General features: G+C 46.9%; 2 pseudogenes; both read left to right on the top strand.

The window, feature by feature from the left end:
* On the top strand, positions 1-3,005 carry LOC141989227 (up-regulator of cell proliferation-like; annotated as a pseudogene).
* A 250-nt stretch (positions 3,006-3,255) lies between these two features.
* On the top strand, positions 3,256-6,106 carry LOC141989211 (interferon-induced very large GTPase 1-like; annotated as a pseudogene).
* Positions 6,107-10,375: the final 4,269 nt, after the last annotated feature.

Raw genomic sequence — 10,375 nt, 5'->3', positions numbered from 1 at the left:
ATGACAGTGCAGATCTTCATGATCCAGGTAGGTGAAAGTGCTGTCACAGTTGCCCTGTGCCCTAATGGTGCAAGATTAAACGCTGCCTGCCTACCTACCTACAATACACGTACTCACTCAGGGTCCTTTTCTGGCTGAGCAGTCAGGAGATTGGTGCAGAGAAACTGGGCCTCCCAGGGGATTGCTGGAGAGGGACTAACTGCCAACACCCTTCAGGAATGGTGCTGACAGTCTTTAAAGCTTGGAGCCTGTGTAGCAGGCTCTGTAAGCCTGTAAGCAGCACCGGACTCTGGATCCAAAATCCCAGATCCAGTGTGGGTTGCTGCAGGGCAGGCAGGTTGAAGGTGGTAGCCAGAGAACCAGGCTGTCTCCTCCTGTTACTGGCAGGCTGATGCCAGGAGGAGTGAATTGTCCCCATCTGAGGCCTTTCTGCAGGCTGAGGTTATGGACAGGCCAGTTGCAGGGCTTGGAAGTGCTGTCCTGGCTGGCTGCTGGGAGACGTCTCTCCCCTTTGTTCCCTGTCTGGTCTCTGCCATGTGTTGAAAATCCAGACAAGTCACAGCCTCCCTCGGGGCTCTGCAAAGGTCAGAGTATGCTTGCAGTGTTGCTGTCTTCTGCCCTCTGAATGTCTGCTAGGGACTGCCGTTGTCTCTCCTTCTCCCACTGATTGAAGGAGAAGGATTGCCAGGGTGATGAGGATGTCGCAGCCCACTCCCCTTCCCTCCTGCTGCTGGCAAGTGTACAGTACAGGACTCTGAATTGGGCCCTGAAGGGGTGTCTCTTCTCTTGGGGCACACCCTTCTTGCTAAGGGCGGGGGGGGGGATACACTTGTTTATGTTAGCTGTAAAAGCTATGTATTTGTGCTAAACTATTATTTTACATTTGTGGAGATAGAGTTACTAGAAGATAAGACAGATTAACAAGTGATTGTGTATGTCAGATCAGTTTTTGCTCGACATTTATGCCCTACATAGTAATGCTCAACAATGGGCTGCCAGAAACACAAGCCTTATGAACGTGGATCTTGATTATGCAGGAAGCAGTGAGAATGAGAGAGAAATTGTATTGTCATCCAGATGTCCTCTAAGTCAGTGCTTCTCAAACTATCTGATGTGGGGGACTGGCAATTTTTTTTTTCCCCAATGTGCACGCAGACCGGCAGCCGATGGCTCGCGAACCGGCACTTTGAGTAGCACTGCTCTAAGTGACACCGACAACCGTGATTCTCTGCACCCTCTCAACTTTCTCTGTGCCGTTCTGCTTGCCTCAGACTGTTTCCTACAGCAGGAGATCCTGTCCAAAATATCCATCTGTCAGTTTGCCCTCCCTCTGCTGCTGCCTGCCCTCGACACCCCCAAGGGCACCCTAATGCTGTGGGGCATGAGGGACATTGTGAGGAAGTGGAGGCCGCGCTCCCTGGCACAGAGCAGAGAGTTCAGAGAGGACAGCCTGGTGCTCACGTCAATGCCAACCGTTTCCTTTGTGTGGATGGGGAGCTGCAGCTTCTCCAAGTCCAAACTCCTCAATGAGGTTCTCAGCCCCTCCCAGCAGCACCACGATTTCTTTATCCATCGGGACATGGAGTCTGGGAACTTCCCTCGGGAAATCGCAGATGGGCTGATCAATATTTCCTGGTATTTCCCTGGTTGGAACAAGGATTCAGATCTTTTCTGCTTGCTCATCATAGTAACAAATCATCATGGATGCATCAAGTCACACCAGCTGCAGTTTTGTTTTTCACAGAGGTCTCCTCAGCAGTGTTCTTCTTAACTGATAGCATCAGTGAAAGAGAATATGCACTGCTGTCATCTCTGTGGGGATCAGCTACTAAACACTGCTTCATCGTCAAGCACTAGGCTCAAAAAGACAAGGAAACACTGGGATTTTTGAAGAAGTTAGCTTCAGCACTGAAACTGGAACTATCATAAGCGTTGGTGAAAGACAATAACAAAAATAAATCAGATTTTGTGAAAATTATGCTATCCATCATAGGACGTATAATGAACTCATCTCCCAAGACAGTGAATATGGAGAACATGGCTGTGACAGTGTGTGACCTGGGAATCTGGGTAGATGAGGACGGTGAAGAATGCTAGAGAGTGAGAAAATGCGCAAAAGGGGTCACTAGAGATATAAAAGCTGTTGCAAAGTATAACCAAGAGAAGTGAGAGTCCTAGGGGATCTCTGGAAAAATGTAGGAAAATGGAGAAAGAGCTGTGTCGAACGAAGGTGCAAGAGCACAACCCGTCAGAAGTCTATCAATGTCAGCGGAAAGATAAATCGCTGGAGTTCCACGCACAGTAGAATAAATGCTCCTTCGTGGGGGGAATGACTAAATTCATTAATGGAATAGGACTATTACTTCCACTGCAAAAGCACTCCATCCTCAGATGGATTAAATTTAGTCTGGATTCTACTGCCAGAGAGAATCTGTCTGAAAGCAGACGTGAGTATAAAGACAATTGTGAATATTTAGAAAATAACCCACATTCGCTAGCAGAACTAGATATGTTAATCTCTTCTGATTCCCTATGGATTGAGCATTTATTTATTATTTGTGAGTTCGGGCAGCTTTGCAAGGCTGAATGATCAATGGTTAAAGAAGTCAGAATACTGACAAGTGAAAGGAAATTAATTCATCTCCTAGACATAGCAGCTGACCTGATGCTGGAAGGTTTCCCATGGAACTGATCAGCGGAGAGATAGCCAACATCCCACTGCAGTGGGTGACAGATTTTCTGACTGAGCTCGAAGCCAAGCTGGGGGGAAGGTCCAGAACGCTGGTTCTAACAGTGCTGGGAGTGCAGAGCACTGGGAAATCCATCCTCCTCAACGCCATGTTTGGCTGCAGTTTGCAGTGAGTAGTGGCCGATGTACACGAGAAGCCTTCATGACGCTCATGAAAGTGGCAGAGAACTTTCGGCAGGAACTGGGCTGTGATTTCTATGAGGAATGCAGAGTGGGAATGGGATTTCCTCAAGGACATGCATCTCTGTGTATCTGAAAAAGATATTTGCATTCAGAATCAGCCACCAGAGAAACTAGACACCAAAGTCTTAACCAAACTGAAGAGTGAGGCACTTGAGAAACTGAGGTGGGGAGAAAAGATGATATTGGATCATTTAAAACTCTATTTTGAAAGTGAAACAGCACGTCTAACCGATTGAAAAATATCGGGGAGTTTAAAGGGCCTCAAAAAAGAACTTGAAACTTATTCAGTCAGCAAGTGTGAGGGTGTTATTCAAATTCACATCATGCAATACAAGACAGACAATGCCAAGTCTCAGTGCATGGAAATTATTCAAGGTAAAATTGACAGAGTCATAAGCGCCGACTCCGTGGGTGCTCTGGGGCTGGAGCACCCATGGGAAAAAATTGGGGGTGCGCAGCACCCACCGGCAGCCCACAGATCAGCTCCTCCCTCTCCCTCCCAGCACCTCCCACCTGCCGATCAGTTGTTCAGTGGTGTACAGGAGGTGCTGGAGGGAGGGGGATGGAGGAGGAGTTGGCAGGAAGAGGGGGTTAGAGGTGTAACAGGGTAGCAAGGGGCGGGGTAGGGGCAGGGCAGGGGCAGAATTGGGGCTGGAACAGGTTGAGTGGTGGTGGAGGCTTGGGGAAGGGGTGGAGTGGGGGCAGGGCCCTGGGTAGAGCAAGGGTTGAGCACCCCCTGGGAACTCGGGAACTCGGCGCCTCTGGATGGAGTGTTGAGAGACTGCAGGAAATGAGAACATAAACTAGACAATAAGAAAATGGCAAGAGAATTTGAAAAGATGTGGGAAGAAGCATTGGAGCTTATGGAGTTCTAGCTGAAAAAGGATCTGGAGAACTGAGGAAGTGCCGTTTATGGGAAGTTACAAGAAGCTGGAAGCCTGAGTTATAGAATGAAGTGTTTTACAAAGAAAAATCAAAAGTTAATCTTTAAATTATTGTTTAGTTTGATCTATATTATGAAAACATTTATCACAGCCATAATGCAATGGCTCATCCCACACTGGTTCATACCACAAAGTTTAAGAAATTTTTTTTTACCACACCAGTTAATACTACAAAGTTTAAGTAAAATTCATAGAGGAGTGGAAGAGTTATTTCACATCCATAATACAAAGGTTCATACCACAGTGCTTCATACCACAAAGTTTCAGTAGAACAGAAGAATCTTTTAAAATCATAAATGTAACCCTTCTGCCCATCAGAGTTGGCAGCAACAGGGGCCGGGTTCAGTATCTAGGGGTTCCATTCCAATAACACAATGCAAAACCGGCTCGAGCCCCCACCCAGTGACCTGGGACAAATATATACCACCCCCGCTGGGCGCCTCCAAGAGGCAATACTTCCCCTCTCACAAGCACAGAGTCTGAGTGTAGCAAAAAGCCTTTTAATAACAGAGAGAAACAATGTGGCATTATGTTGGGGAAACACCACCAACAGGATTCATAACACAACCCATGAGCAAAAAACCCACCCCAAGCAAATTGGGGCGTGTCCTTTCCCTTTGGTTCTTGAGTCCAGCAACCCAAAATCACCCGAAGTCCCAAAAGTCCAACGACCCAAAAGTCTCTGTCCCTGGTCAGGGCAGCCCCAGAGTTCGAAAGTTTATCTGCAGAGTTTTACCTCCCAACCTGGGTGGAGATAAGGGGCACCTTACATGGTCCAAAGCTGATTGTCCCACCTCTCCATGCGGCTCCGCTCCACCATGAGCTGCTCCAGGCATCCGACAAACTGCTCTGCTCCACCAGCCGCTCTGCCAGCCGTCCCACAAACTGCTCTGCTCGCCATCTTGCAAACTGCTCCACCATATATCTTCAGGCTCCCCCACTACGTAACACAACACTCAGTGATTTCAGCTCTTAGTAAATTTAGCTCTTTTGTGATTTCAGCTTGTAGTAGGGGAGCCTCAGTGCTGGTGCACCATTGGCCCAAAGTGAATTCAGCTCAGCAGCCTGTAACTAAGCTCCTAATAGAATCAAAATTAGCTCTGAAATTCCACAGTGGAAAAAGGAGGAAGTGCAATTAGCATGTAAGGCCCTCACCAGGGAACCCATACCACCAGGTATTAATACCTATCCCCAACCTCTCTCCCTTCACTGGGTTTTGGAACCCATGACCCTTGCCTAGCAAGTGCTGCTTAGTTGATGGTGAGTCCCTCCATCATAACAAAGGCCCGACTACAGTTCCACTGTCCTTGATTCACATAATCAGGATAACAACAGTTTATTCCTGCCCCAATAACAGAGAAACTGGGGCTCCTACAGCAGCCAGAGTGACCATCTAGGCAGGGTGGGTGTGCCTATGCAAATGAGATCAGCCCCTGAAGTTCTTTTCCACAACCCACCATGACTCACCACCAGTTGTGAGGGTAGAGCTCATCCTGACTCTGCTTACATAAAAGAAAAGTGCAAGAGTTATATCAAAGAAAAGGTCATTTCCAAAGTAGATTCCAGTGAAACCTACTGCTGCAGGGAGTTGTTGGACCCTCTCACTGATTGTACACAGCAACAGGATGTTCAGAAGCTTCCCATTAGCGCTTCCTTTAAATTGGATGTGAAGCTTCGCATTTTGGGGGAGGCAGCTTGGAGTATGAGAAAATGCATGAAGATTGTACCAAAGAAAACGATCCATATCAACATCTGGAAAAACTGAAGTTTCAGTGTTTCTCCAATTTCAGAGATTGTTATCTTGAGAAGGCTTCCTGTCAAAATATGGCCAGGGATTTTGGTGATCTATGTCTCAAACCTGCCCTCCAGGATTATGTTCAGAAAAGACTTGGAATGGAAATAATGAACAACATTCTCAATGAATACAGTAGCCGGAAGTTTTTCCAATGTACTGTAGTGAAGATGCTACTGGAAGAAGAAAACTTTGATAACTATTAGAAACACATTACTAACTATGGAGAATTTGTCAAGACATGGATACATAGACAGCTGGTAGATTACTACAAAGGGAAGGCAAGTTTGGATGTTATGGAGGAAAAAGTTCTGTCAGCAATCATTAAAAAAAGTCAGGAAATTCCTGGAAAATTCGAGAGACGATGAGACCAATGGAGTTTTTGCCTTCTTGGACAACTTCAATAGTGCGTTTGAGAAGGACCTTGTCATCTCTTAATAGGAATATGGTTTGGCAATAGAGCAAATGCTGACCAGTTTGCTGATTTTATCAAAATCTTTCTTCCTCATTGCGAACAACATATTTTATCTGAATATAAAGATTGAGCAATTTAATCCAAACTCTCCCATCTGTCAGTGAAGCCCCAGGACGAAATCTTTATCTATGTCCTTGTCACCTGATCACATGTACTACAGTCGTGGCTAACATGAGTTTGCTCTGGTACCAGTATGCCTTCCTTCATACCACAAATTCTTTGTGAAATCAGATGTTCAGCAACTAAGGTGAAAACAATATCCTGCTCAGAAAACTGGCTGAAACAATAAGGGGTGTCAATGCCAAAAGGTAATGCACTCCAGCCTTGGCACTCTTTTATGGGCTCACTCGTTTCACACAAAGATGATAGACGTACAACTTAATTCCACCATGTATATAATATCAGGCAAACTTAAATCTACTTCTCTACCATGGTTACTGGGTCTCCGCCCAGTGTTCGCAAAGAGGAAAGTCTAGTAAAAGTTGTGACAAAATTGCATTATATGACACATCTACCATTAATTAAAGACTTGCTTAATCCACCACATGGTCGTCTGTCCTCGCAGGGATTCCATGAAGTCCTGAGGCTGCAGTGTTAATTATGGAATTCCTGACCGACTATGCACCTTGGGGATGTTCAAATGTCCAGAAACCAGTCATATAAAGAGCTTAATTTGTGTCAGGTCACATACTGACAGGTTTCAGAGTAACAGCCGTGTTAGTCTGTATTCGAAAAAAGAAAAGGATGCATCCGATGAAGTGAGCTGTAGCTCACGAAAGCTTATGCTCAAATAAATTGGTTAGTCTCTAAGGTGCCACAAGTCCTCCTTTTCTTTTTAGGTCACATACTGTGCATGTGAGTTCATGCTATGCAGAGGGCACCATTTGTTCTAGAACAGGTATTATCATTGTTGCTCCAGACCTGGCACCTCTTTCTCTACGAATTAAGCCCTGGTTATTTAACAACCACATACTTTAAATTGAGCAAAATGGGATCTCCTCTCCAAGGACAGTTTGCACGGCACATTTCAAAGGAAAACAGGAACAAATGCTTGGGGTTGGCCATAGTGCACACAGCAAGGATATAAGAAGCTCTCTCCCGATGTAACTGTTTCAGAAAGTTGTGACGAGAAGGTGAGCCATCCCGGGTTCACACAAGGCTGTGAGAGGAAACCGCTCTGAGGTTTGTGCAGTAACCAAACCATGAGCAGGTGTCCGCACAATGACTTATTTACCAGAAAGAGTCACAAACACCATTTCTCAGAAACAGCCAGAAATAGGAAGAGGTGAACCTGAAAGGCACAGTAAGCATTTGTTCAAGGTAGGGTAAGTCTTCTGTGTGGCTTTTTACCCAGCATTGGGAAACGGGGCCTGTTGCTTCTCTGTGTGCTCCTCATTGTCTGTCAGTGTGTGTCCACCTCAGACCAGACCCAGTGCAAAGACACACAGAACAGCATGACAGTCCTCATGCAGCTAGCTTCAGTCAGAGCTGAAACTTCCTGCTGGGCAGGAAGCCAGGAAGTTGTCCCAACATGGTGCAGTTTGTCGTGCACAGCTTGTAATTCCCCCAGCGGCTGCTGCAGCGCCCTGGAGCCTGGGCTGCACCAGGTATCCATTCGATGCTCACAACGCTTAGAGAAAGATGCAGCAAATGAAACCCTTCTCCCTGGTTTCATGGTAACCTCAACATTGGGATGTTTTATTAATTATTACTATTATTATTATTATTCATGTGTATTACCTCAGAGCCAAGGAGCCCTAGTCACAGACCAGGACCCCTTTGTGCCAGGCACTGTACAGAAGACAGTCCCTACCCCAAAGAGCTCATAACATAAGCGCGAGACCAGAGACAACAGCTGCCTGCGGTTGATGGGGAATAGTAGGAAACAATGAGCCAGTATTGGTGAGTCTGAGAGCCAGGCATCTCAGCACATCTCAATGGATTTCATAGCCAATCAGCTGATGGGTGGAGGAGAGGCCTCGTTTGATAGAGCAGAGGATGGAGGGTGAGTTGATAGGAATGGAGAAGCTGTGAGCGTATGGCATAGGGAAGGGCAAACAGGGTGGGCCACGTGCTGGGATCAGGAACGGAGGAAACATGGCTGTGATGAGGCAGAGATGAGGAGTTGGGGAGGGAAAACATTCTAAAGTTGTGTCTTAATTACACTTTTCTCTGTGGGCCAGATCCTGAGAGGGGCTGAGCTCCTGCAAGTCAATGGGAGCGGTGTGAGTTCATCACCCCTCAGGGGCACATGTTCTCCCCACACACAGCCCCCTTGCTCATCTGCTCAGAAGTGGCTCCTTCACCCAGTCTCCCCCCAGGTGCTGTCAGACTCCTAGGTTCAAAGTTAACTGTCCTACTCCTCCCCAAACCCTAGTAGATAGTGACAGATCAGTTTCTGTGGCAGAGTCAAATGAAGGTTGTGGGGTCACCTCTCTGGAGGGCTGTGAAAGCAGATAAGCCATGAACCCTGAAACAGCCATGCAGTTGCCACCTGCAGCCTCCATCCACAACAGCTGCTCCTTTTCATTTCAGGGAAACTGAGTCTCTAGCTAGGTCATGGAGAGTCCCTGGCCCTGATTCTGGTGTGAGGTAAATGAGGAGCAGCTCCACTGGCAGTTAAAGAGGTGTCCATGAGAGGAGAAGCAGGAACCAGGGTTCAGTGTTTACAGGGTGGGGCCTGTCTGCATTGTGGGGTTGTGCTGGAAGGTGTTAATAGCTGCACTCAAGCATGCACAGAAGCCCTGGGAGCCCTGGTTCTGTGGCACACGGACAGATGGGCTGTTGAGGAGCCTTGGGTACTTGGGAGCCAGAACTTCTGGGGCTTCCAGGCTCCACAGCAACCGTGAGCCTGGGAACTTGGAATCTGGGCCTTCCAAGCTCCCATTCCTTGCTCACAATTCCAAGCCTGCCTTTCTAGCCAGCACTCTCCCCAAAAAACCACTCTGTCTCGGCTTCCTCGAAGGGCCTCGCTACACATGCTTCTCCAGCTGTCTCTTGGCTTTCTGTTTGCTTTCTGACTGACTCGCTCTCGCTCACACACACACACATGCACACACACACCTACCTCCAAGCAGACAACACCCTCGTCTCTGTGTTTGACAATCAGTCTCAGACTTAGTTTCTGATCCGCCTGGCCATGTGTCTGTAAATTGGATGGCGGATCCCTATTGTTTCCAGTTACTTCTTCATAAAGGAACATTTAATTATTCTTTCCATTCAGTTTAAATAGAAGATGGTTTGATCCCCCCCCATCAGCTTTAATCAAGTTTGGGGCCCACAGCAGTCCTCAGCCTTTCTAGCATAGTAGAATTTATCCCCACAGCACCCCTGTGAGATAGGGAAGTATTTTCCCCAATTTACAGAGGGGGAGTTGAGGCACAGGGTAGATTAACTGTCTTGCCTAAGCACGTCAGAGCAAGAAACAGAACCACATGTCTCCCAGATCCAGGCTAGCGCCTTGGCTATTAGACCATCCCATCCCACCCTAAGAAAGAGGGGGAAGGTTCTCTCAACTGAGGACGTTATGTGGCAGGCCTAGATTTTTGTGGTGATTATGATCGATTCCTTCCCACCCATTGGAAGAAAGCCACTGTTTCTGGTAGGGCATCCAATATAGTTCAGGATGACTTAAACACTTTGCTATTTAAGAAAGGGCTGAGAGACCAGGTGGTGCAGGTACCTCCCTCCCCCACATTGTAATGCCCCCTGTCTCTCACTTAATGGCTAGATGAACTGGGGCTCCTAAAACCTTTCTCTGTGGTAACATGATTGAGAATCTCTGGCCTTGAAAGAGTAGAACAGGTTTGAAATTCACCCATTAGGGATTAGGTAGCAAAGTAAATTGATGATCCTGGTGGAAATCCCTGAGCAGCTTCACTTCTGAATTTTTGTCCCAATGGCTCCAATTGGCGATTAAGTTTAATGTGGTTAGGAGCTTCCCTGCGTGAGGACTCCTCCTTCTGGCTTGGACTGGGCCACAAAAGAGTCAACTGTTACTTTGAAAACATCACCTCAAAGGCCAATTTATTATAACATCTGCGTTGCCATTGGCGGGATGAGCAAATGCTGCTGTATAAAGCCCTGCACAGACTGTATCTGCCCTTCTCCTAGCAATTCCTGCTCTTGGATCTGCAGCCTTTGAGCTGTTTTGAGAGAAAGGTAAAGCTGACAGGGTTTACTTTTGAAAGTTTATTTCCTTGTGTGAGGTTTTTTAAAAACCTGAATTGATT

Source organism: Natator depressus, chromosome 6, assembly GCF_965152275.1.
Source record: "Natator depressus isolate rNatDep1 chromosome 6, rNatDep2.hap1, whole genome shotgun sequence".
NCBI classification, from domain to species: domain Eukaryota; kingdom Metazoa; phylum Chordata; order Testudines; family Cheloniidae; genus Natator; species Natator depressus.
Note: the sequence above shows the minus strand (reverse complement) of the source record. Positions and strands in the feature narration are given on the sequence as shown.